The sequence below is a fragment of the Vombatus ursinus genome, unplaced genomic scaffold (assembly GCF_900497805.2).
Source record: "Vombatus ursinus unplaced genomic scaffold, bare-nosed wombat genome assembly UNPS02001287.1, whole genome shotgun sequence".
NCBI lineage: Eukaryota > Metazoa > Chordata > Mammalia > Diprotodontia > Vombatidae > Vombatus > Vombatus ursinus.
This window is the reverse complement of record NW_020941065.1, coordinates 18919996-18930119: the sequence shown is the minus strand read 5'-3', so window position 1 is coordinate 18930119 and position 10124 is coordinate 18919996. Positions and strand designations below refer to the sequence as shown.

General features: G+C 53.3%; 1 protein-coding gene across 1 annotated transcript in view; it reads left to right on the top strand.

Moving 5' to 3' along the window:
- Window positions 1-569: 569 nt before the first annotated feature.
- Window positions 570-10124, top strand: part of GAL3ST1 (galactose-3-O-sulfotransferase 1) — a 30022-nt gene continuing 20467 nt past the window's right edge. Inside the window, exon 1 of the mRNA XM_027865371.1 lies at window positions 570-654. The gene's annotated coding sequence lies outside the window, so the exon portion shown is untranslated. The remainder of the gene's footprint in view (window positions 655-10124) is intronic.

The window sequence follows — 10124 nt, the reverse complement described above, 5'->3', positions numbered from 1 at the left end:
GAGTCACACGGTGAGTTGGGGCAAGGCCGACGCTGAAGTCCAGGGGCCCAGTTCCCAGCCTCTTTTTGCCCTGTGCACCACTCTGGCCAGCTGCCCCAGGAGCTGGGCTGGGAGGCCCTAAGAAACCTCCTCCTTCACAAGGGATGCTTTGGGGGCTCATCCTGGCTGGCTCCAGATTCCGGGGGCCTGGAGCAGGCGGAGTCCGGCGCGGACAATGGCCCCGTTGCTGGGGCAGCCGCAGCTGGGAGACAAACGGGCCTGTTGTTTGGGGGCCCCTCCAGTCCTGGCCCAGAGGTGAATGGCTTCTCTGTGCCTCCTGCCTGGCCCCTCCAGTTCCCAGGAGTGGGAGGGGAGGAAGCCAGGGGCCGGGGGCTGGGCCTTGTCATTGGCTAAGGGAGCCAGGCAGGGAGGGTGGGACCAGGCAGGAAACCTGGCCCTGCACCTGTACCCCACGGGAGGACTCGTGGGCACAGGCAGTGGGGGGTTGGCCCAGGCGGGCCGGTGACGGGGCCTGGGGGCCCAAGTGTCCATGCAGGGGCAGGACAGAGCAGTGTCCCTAGACCGGTGCTGGACAGCTGTGGGGAGCCCCCAGGGCCCTGGAAAGGACACGGAGGCGCCACCAGGGACCTACCCAGAGGATCTCAGGAGAGAAGGGTATGTACATAAGTCCTGGCAGGCTGGTGGGATCAGGGGAACCCCCTGTTAGGGGAGTTAGGGGAACCCTAACTCTGTTGGGCTGGAGCACCCTAATTGATGGCAGTTTAGAAGATCCTGGATCTAGTGCCCAAATGAATCCAGTGTCCCCTTTACGGCTCAGGAAACCGCAAACCAGGGAGGGAAAGGGACTTACCCAGGTCATGCAGGCGGGACATGGAAGTCAAGTCTTCTGGCTCCAAATCCAGTGTGGGCATGCTGCATTTTTTTTTCTGCGACTTCTGCTGGCAGGCTGTAGGATCCCACAAGAGGCCCCTCTGCCTGCCTCAGTTTCCCCCTTGCTCAAATAGTGATGACAATACTGTCTGCTCAGCTAAAAAAGTTATACTGACCCCCAAACCCCAAGGAAGCGAATGGAGGGGAATGAGAGAAGGAGTAAATATGCTTTGAGATCCTCCTGCCGGAGATGTCAGAAGAAGGGAGAAAAAAAAACGTGGGTGTGAGGAAGGCAGTGGAGGTTGTGTGCCTAAAGACCCCCATCTCTTCCCACAGCCTCCTCAGGGGCTCGGGATGACCCTGTCTGGGCTAAGGGCTGGGGGCAGCCTTTGAGAACTACCCCCTTTTCCCTTTTTCCTCTCCCTGGAATCTGTCAGAAGAAATAAAGCGCCTAAGCCTCTGGGGCTGGTAAACCAAGTTATGTTAATGATTAATCCCATTTGGGACAGAATCAACAAAAGTCTGCCTCACGGGCCTGCTGGCACTTGGAAGGGGGCCTGGGACCCAGCCATAGCAGGCTCTGGGCATCACGTCCCTCCTCCACGCGTCCAGGAGCACCTGAGAAGGGAATAGCATCCCAGCTGGTCCACCTTTTACAGAAAAGGAAACTGAGGCCCTTCACGTGAAATGATTTGCCCAAGAGATCACAGGTAGCAAGTCTCAGCAGGGAGGACTGGAGCTTAGTTCCTCTGGCTGAAGATAAAGTTTTTATCTGAACAGGGATCCCCGGAATGGGGTAAGGCATTGGGCTAGACCAATGAAGCTAGACCTGAGGGGGAAGGGAAGGATGCCTTGGGCTCCCTTCCCTGTCGGAAGGCTCCATCCTCTGGGAGGGTGAATGTAGGCAGGGCTCAGAGTGCCGGGTACAGGGAATGAGATCAGCACAGGTGGGAAGCTTGTGATCCGATAGGAGGTCAAGAGAGGGTTTACTCCTCTCTCCTTGAATTGGGGCTATACCTACAGTGGTTATGGGTGGGTGTGTGTGTGGTAGGGAACAGAGAGTGGCCTATAGGCCCAGACAGGGCAAGGGACTCTGGAGGAGTCTGTGGGGGTGGTCAGCCAGAGGAGGAATCCTTCGGCCAGAGCAGGTAGTTCTCAAAGGCTATCCCCAGCCCTTAGCCCTATTTCTCTTGGAATCTGGCGATGGGGGCCAGTGAGGAGGGTCACGCACTGGGGACCCCCGGCCCCCTGGTGTGCCTCCAGGGTCTGCACCTCCCCCTCTCCCTCACCCCACCGGCCTCATCCAAAGCACATTCCCAGACTGTCTCATGGGGTCCTGAGGACGTGTTTGGGATGTAAAGAGAAGAAAAGCGCGTTCTCTCAGATCGATGTCTTGACAATGACTGAGGGAAGGTCACAAGTTAATGGTTATCAGGTATTGGAATCCTGGTCTCCTGACTCAGCCCGGTGCTCATCCTGCTGCCCCCCCCCCCCCCCCCGCCCGGGACAGTTCAAGGATGTAACCTACACCACCCCAGCGGGGGGCCTGACACCAGATCTCTCGCCTGCCCGCTGGAGTCTGGGCTCCCTCGGGGACAGGTGCCTGAGGCGTCCATCCATGCCGGGGGGAGCAGCAGCAGCCCGTGGGGGTGGGGAGAGATGGGCTGTGCTCCTGGGTCCTAGAAGGTCTGGTCTGGAAGGAGACAGAGAAAATGCCAGAACTTGTGATATTCTAAGAGAGCAAAAGGTTAGAACTGGAAGGACCTTGAAATAGGGGCTCTAGAAGGTCAGAGCTCTGGGTGATCTTAGAATACAGGACACAAAATGTCAGCACCGGAAGGAAACTGAGAGCATAGAATGTGAGAGCTGTAAGGAACCTTAGAAAAGAATGTCTGAACTGGGAAGGGGCTGAGAACAGGGGATGCCAGAGCTGGGAGGGCCCTTAAAACAGGGAATGTCAGGGCTGGGAGGGGCCTTAGAACATGGACTGTCAGAGCTGAGAGGGGCCTTAGAACATGGACTGTCAGAGCTGAGAGGGGCCTCAGAACAGGGGCTGTCAGGAGTGAGAGGGGCCTTAGAACAGGGAATTTCAGAGGTAAAAGTGACCTCTGAACATATAATGTCAGAGGAGGCCTTGGAAATCATCTGCTCTAATTGCCTAATTTTACAACTAGGAAACCCAGGTCTCCTAGCTCCCAGGCCATGGGTCCTCGTTCCCTCTTCCGCTTGAACTCCTTGGGTCCTAGGTTTGCTCCTCCTCCCGAGGGGCCCCTCTCTAGTTCCCCTGGCCTGGGACCCCACACTACCTCATTTTCAGGGATGGGACAAGGGGCACCTTTACCTGATCCCCCTGCAGGGGTCTTTCTGGGAGGACCAGGAGACAACTGAACTCCTTCACTGCCTTGGCTCTAAGCCTCGGCCCCAGGGAGCTAGATGTGGCTCCTAGTTACCAGTTCCTAGAACTGGATCTAGCTCCCTGGGGCCCTGAAAGCAGGAAGCATATGGCATGCTAGGAAACACTTCCATTAAGAGAAAGGCTGGCCTTCTTTAATTTTTTTTTATTTTTAATTTATTTCTTTTTAGTTTTCAACATTCACTTCCATAAGATTTTGAATTGTAAATTCCCCCCTCCCCCGGAGATGGTGTACAATCCGATCTAGGCTCTACAAATGTGAAGCATGTTTTCCCATTAGTCAAGTGAAAAGGACAATTAGAACTAATGGGAGGAACCCCGAGAATGAAGCAATAAAAAAACCACAAAGGAAAAGGAGAGCAAATGGTCTGCTTCCATCTACGTTCAGACTCCCTGGTTCTTTGGGTGTGGATGGCGTTTTCCCTTATGAGTCCTTTGGCCCAGTCTCAGATCCTTGCATTGCTGAGAAGGGTGAAGTCTATCAAAGTCAGTCCCCTCACCCTCACAGTGAGGCTGTTACTGTGTACAACGTCCTGCTCACGTCACTGCACCAGTTCATGTCAGTGCAAGGCTGGCCTTCTACAAAGCAGTGAAGGGGCTTGGGCCTCCTTCCTCCTCCACACCCACCCCTCCCTGCTGCCGCTTGGAGGGCGAGGACCAATGGGTTCCCATGGGTGCTCGTAGAATGTCAGAGTTGAGAATGCTGGATTGCTAGTCAGAGGACTTGGGCACTTACTACCTCTCCTGGTGACCCTGGGCTAGTCCCTTGCCCTCTCTGAGCTTCTGTTTCTTCCTTCCTAATCAATCAGTCAGTCAACTAGCACTTATTCAGCACTTACTATATGTCAGGCACTGAACTAGACAATGAAGACACAAGTCCTTGGCCTCAAGGTGTTTACACTCTTCTGGGAGAGACAAGTTCTCTTACAAGGTGTATACAGGCTCCCTTTCTTCCCTCCAGGTGGGAGCCCCAAAAAGTCCATGCACAAAGCCAGATTCAGCATCGGAGGATGACAGGCGGATTCCCTTCCATCTCTAAGCCCTAACCCTTCTCTCCTTCTTTTAACATCACATTAAGAATCTGAAGGCAGTGTAGCATTTGTTGACTGTATTAGGGGCGAGGAGCCTTTTTGTTTTTGTTTTCTTTTTCTTTCTCTCTCTTTTTTTTTTCATCCTGTAGGCAATAGAGAGCCATGGAGGATTTTTGGGCAGGGGAGTGATACGATGTCTTGCAGAAGTAGCTTGGGCAGCTGCTTAAAGCATGGATTGGAATGAGGAGACTGGAGGCAGGAGAGAGGGGAGGTGCAGCACTAGCTGCGTGAATGGGGAGAAGGAGCAGGTTGGGAGAAAGTTCTGCCCTGGAGATGACAGATTTCACAGACTTTCAGAGCTGACAGGGACCTCAGAGCTCATCAGATCCATCTCTTTCATTTTATGCATGAGCAAACCGAGGCCAGAGAAGGGTAGCCACCGGCCCAAGGTCACACAACCAGTGAGCCGTTGGAGCTGGGTCTGGAAAGGACTTGGGGAATGATTGGAGTCAGGGAGAAGGGAGATTCAGAGACAGCTCAAGGATTTCCAGCTCAGCAGTTTTCCGTCTCGTATTGGATTTTCGTTGAGGTCTTGACTCTCAGCCTCTGTGGGTAGAGCTTCTGGGGTGATTTGGCTGTGGGGAGCAGCTGGACGAGATTGCCTGATGCTGGTGAGTTTGGGGTTCAGGAGTTGGCCGGACAGGCAGGGACATGCGCCCCCTCCTGTGGAGCCCCTGTTACCCCCCCCCACCCACTCTCCCACACCCACACACACAGAGACCTTTGGGGGATCAGGCACCACCCGCCCTCCCTCCTCCTGGTTGGGCATACCGTCCCTCCGGGGATCGCTAACTTCCTGCTGTCACAGCCAAGGTGCCCTTGGCCAAAGGACTTCCCGGGACTCTTGAGGGCAGTGAGGTGAGGTGAGGTGGAGAAATTGAGGCCCAGGGCTAGGAGTCACCCAAGGTCACCCAGCCAGGCAGGGGCGCCGAGAAGAGGCACAGCAGCCCAGCGGGAGGCTTGTGAATATTCATCCATTCCTACTAAACTTCGGGCAGGGCCAGGTGTCTTTGGCTCGCTTCCCAGAGCTGCAAAGTCAGGTCCGCAGGTCGAGGCCAGACTCAGGAGGGCTGAGGCTTACAGCAGGACGCGACCCAGCCGAGCACCCTCATCCTCCGTGCCCCACCCTCATCCATCACAGCCCGGCTAGGTAGGAGGATGCTCCCGGACCAGTAACTTTTCTGACCTGGTTCTCAGTTTCCCCTGCTGCACCATTGGGGCATGATTCTGTCTTCCTTCTGGGCTGTATTTCAAGGGCAGAACTCTTAAGTTTCCTGCTCTGAGGGAGGGGAGCTGTGGTAAACATAAATAATACCAAGCTAGTTCTGTTTGACTGTTAACCCTGGGGATCAGCTGGGGGGCAGTTGGAGTAGGGACCCAGGTTGGAGCGGAGGGACGGAGGTGTGGGGTGGTCCGAGGCTGAGGATGCAGCCGAGACTTCTTCAACAATCTGGTGTCTCTAGGACATGCATGGCTCGGCTTCATGTTTTCTCTCTTCCTATAAGCCAGTCTCCAGCTGAAAGCTTCAGGTGGGAGGTAGTGCTGCTTATTGGGACAGCTGCTTCCAGTATGACACTTTATTAAATCTTTCCCAGCATCTTCAACTCTCTGCAGCTTTTTAGCTGTTTGGTTTTTTTTTTGGTTTTGTTTTGTTTTCTGGCTGGCTGCATTTTCCCTTTCAGGAATCTTTCAAGGTAACAGCATCTACAAACACTAACCAAGTCACAAGACAAAGATTTTCCCGGAAAAACACAGACAAAACAATAAGGCACATATCGGTTAGCCTTAAGATTTTCACTTCGTTATAATGAAAAGAGACGAATTAAAACCCAAATGAATTACCGTTAAATCTCTTGCAGATTCATGTCAAAGATCCCCTAAGTCAATAGCACTGCTGTTTAGTCCTTCCCAGAACTGTGGGGAGCATCCCTGGTGCCACACTATCTAAAATCTCTCCAAGGGGGAACCCATAGGTATGTTATTACTGCTGGAACCCACCCTGCTTTACTAGCCCTGGGGGAAGACTTTAAAAGAAACCTAAACTTTAATCCTAATTCTAAACCACCCCAATCCCTCTGGCGAACTAAATGTCCCCAATCTCTTAAACGCCCCCAATCCTTGGGACAAACCTAAAAACTTCCCTGGAAAACTGGATCCACACACGTGCTTTCCCAATCCCTGGAAGACTGGATCCAAACCTATGCTTTCCTAATCCCTGGGGAAAGTGCCAAGCTTCTAAGTAAAACAAAAATTAAACCACCCTAAGATTTACCTGAGCTTGGAAGGAAAAGGCTGTAGGTCAGAGATCGAGTTCTGTGACCTGACCTAGCTGACTCTGCCATGGGGCAGGTGAAATATGACTGAGGAAGAAAAGGTTTGATCTGTAGAGCGTTTTGATTTTTTTAAGCAATGCATGCCAATTGCCCAACAAATCAGGACCCAGTCACCTTCCTCAGGTAGGGTTGGACCCCAGTACAGGGGGAGACAGACTTTTATACATTAAAAACCATTAGCCAATTAATTAAAGGGAAACAATACAACATTAGGTGATCTGATTTCTAATTGTATGAAAGATTAGGGCCTTTCCAAGTTGGGAGAGAGAGAGTGAACAAGTGGGATTCCCTGAAATCAGAGAAGGTATCTCACTCCCCCCAAATGTCTGTATTTAGTCAAAGGAACATGGAAACAAGAACTGATTGATCGGTATGGGGCCAGTTTTCAGATAAGATGTAGGGGTTGCTTGAGATGTGCAATTGCGAGAGGACTCCTTTTTTCAGTCTTCAGATCTGACCTTCTGGTCAGCGTAATTGAAGTCCTTAGTTAAGGGTCTTTAAGCAGCAAGAGGGGGCGGTCCAGCTTCCCGGCCACACAGGGGTAGGCTCAAACAAAGATTTTCTCCCGATTCCTAAGATTGAGTAAAGTTTTTTCACAAGACAGAATTTGGACTAAATCCATAACTGAAAAGAAAGGGAACTGATCACTCCCAAAATTAAGTCACAAGGTGGAGTCAGCGGGGTTCACTCCCTCCCACAATTAACGTCTTGCCGTCCTGATCCCCTCAGTTCCCTCCCATGGAGGACTGACAGCTCCTCCTGTCCCCATGGCACAGGGGGCCTCTGGATGAGTGTGGCAGGGTTCTGGCTAGGGATGAAGCTGGACTGGAGTCTGGTGGTGTAGACCGTCTGAGAACTGCTCACTCTAGGCAGGCAGATAACTGGGGAGACTGGCACTGAGAGGCACCAAAGGAGAGTAAATGGGGTATAGGATTTAGGGGTCAAGAGGACCACAGACAAGTCCTCTCACTTCCTGAGTCTCAGTTTCTCCATCTGCAAAATGGGGAAGGGTGAGATAGACTCAGTGACTTCCAAGGTCCCTTCTGGCTTTAAATCTATGATCCTGTGGTGATGGAAGATGTGGATGGGAAGCCAAGCTACATCCTTGCTGAGTGACCTCCGGGAAATTGCTTGACCTTTCTGGTCCTCAGGTTCTTCCTCTGTAAAACTGGGGCAGGGGTGGCCTCCATGACGGCCCTCAGGCTTCCTATCAGCTCCAGGTCTGTGATCTGAAGGGCTATTTCCCTGCTTCCCCCAGCAGCGCAAGGACCTGGTGGGCTGGCTCCTTTAGGGCTGAGGAAAGACACTCACTAGCTGGGTGACCCTGGGCAAGTCACTTCACCTTGTCTGCCTCAGTTTCCTCATCTGTAAAATGAGCTGGAGAAGGAAATGGCCAACCCCTCCAGTATCTCTGCCAAGAAAACCCCCAATGGGGTCACAGAGAGTCAGAAATGACTGAACAACAACAACAACAAAGTTCCCTGCCCACTGGGAGTTTGCAGTCTAGTCGGGAGGGAAGATACTCATGGAAATCACTATCAGATGCAGCATTCCTAAATAAGTGCACTAGAGAGATGCAAACCAAGTGGGACGTGAGGTCCCGGGATCAGTGCTAGGGAGGCTGACGGGAAAAGCATCGGGGAGGGGGGATATTCGGGGAGCGCTGAAAAGGCCGGGGGAGCAGCAGGAGTCATGGCAACAGAGAGTGCAGCCCAGAGCCAATGCAGGGGCACCCCTCTCCTCAGCTCTCTGACATACAATGTCCTAAGGCCCCTCCCAGCTCTGACATCCCCTGTTCTAAGGCCCCTCCCAGCCCTGACATTCCCTGTTCTAAGGCCCCTCCCAGCTCTGACATTCCCTCTTCTAAGCTCCTTCCCAGTTCTGATATTCCATGTTCTCAGGTTCCTCTCATCTCTGACATTTCCTGTTCTAAGGCCCCTCCTAGCTCTGACATTCAGTGTTCTAAGCCTCCTCCCAGTTCTGACACTCCATGTTCTAAGCTCCTCCCAGTTCTGACACTCCGTGTTCTAAGCTGCCTCCCAGCCCTGACATTCCCTGTTCTAAGGCGCCTCCCAGCTCTGACATTCCCTGTTCTAAGCTCCCTCCCAGCTCTGACATTCCCTGTTCTAAGGGCTCTCCAGATCTAATGTTCTGTAAATCTCTGATTCGCTCAATGCTCTCCTCTCTGTATTATGATATTAGCAGTGTATCAGTCGGCTCCCCTGACCATTATAACAACCCTGTGAGATAAGCTAGCAGGTTTAATTCCATTTTCACAGAGTGACTTCCTGACTCCCCCTGGGCAATGCCTGGTTCCCCTTGGTGTGGGGCTGCTTCTGGGCCCCCTACCAGCTGGATGAGACACAAAGTACCCAAATCTAGAGAGGAGAATAGGACCTGTGTTCTAATCTGATCTCAAATGCCCATTAGCTGTGTGACCGGGGACAAGTCCTTTTTACCCGCTATCTGACTTAGTTTCCTCAACTGTAAAATGAGGATAATAATAGCCCCTGCCTCCCAGGGTCGTTATAGGGATCAAATGAGATCTTGGTTGCAAAACGCTTAGCACAGTGCCTGGCACATAGTAGGCGCTCAATAAATAAATGCTTGTTTCTTCCTTGCTACATGTGACCTTGGGCAGGTCCTGTCCCTGGGCCAATGAGCAGGCTGGACTGTCTGGCACCCAGTGCAGGCAGAGCAGGATGGGGGCGGGGAGCCTGGTCCTGCTCTGCCCCCTAGGGGCCGCCCTGGCCAAACTGCTCAGCCTTGATCTTGGCCAGCCAGCCCTACTGCTCCTGATGCAGCCTGGCAGGCAGGATACCAGCCTGGTGGAGGTGAGGACCGCCCGCGGGCAGCCTCCTGGGGCAGGGGATGGGGGCATGAAGGGGGGGGAAGGGTGCCCCCTGGGGTGCGGAGGGGGAGGAGCCGGGTGCTAGCTCTGTCTGTGAACTTGTATGGGGGCTGCCTCCTCCCAGAGCCTCGTGCAGAGAAAGGGACTTCTAGAACGCTGGAGTCCAGAATCTGGAATCCTGCTGGAATGTTCTGTGTTCTAAGGCCCCTCCCAGCCCTGATGTTCACTGTTCTAAGGCCGCTCCCAGCCCTGATATTTCCTGTTCTGAGCCTGATCTCAGCTCTGATTCCCTGTTTTAAGGGCCCTCCCAGCTCTGACATTCCCTGTTCTCAGACCCCTCCCAGCCCTGACCTTCCCTGTTCTCAGGCCCCTCCCAGCCCTGACCTTTCCTATTCTAGGGCCCCTCCCAGCCCTGACATCCCCTGTTCTAAGCTGCCTCCCAGCCCTGATGTTCCCTGTTCTAAGGGCTCTCCCAGCTCTGACATTCCATGTTCTGGGGCCCCTCTCAGCCCTGATGTTCCCTGTTCTAAGGCCCACCCCCCAGTCCTGACTTCACTTATTCTAAG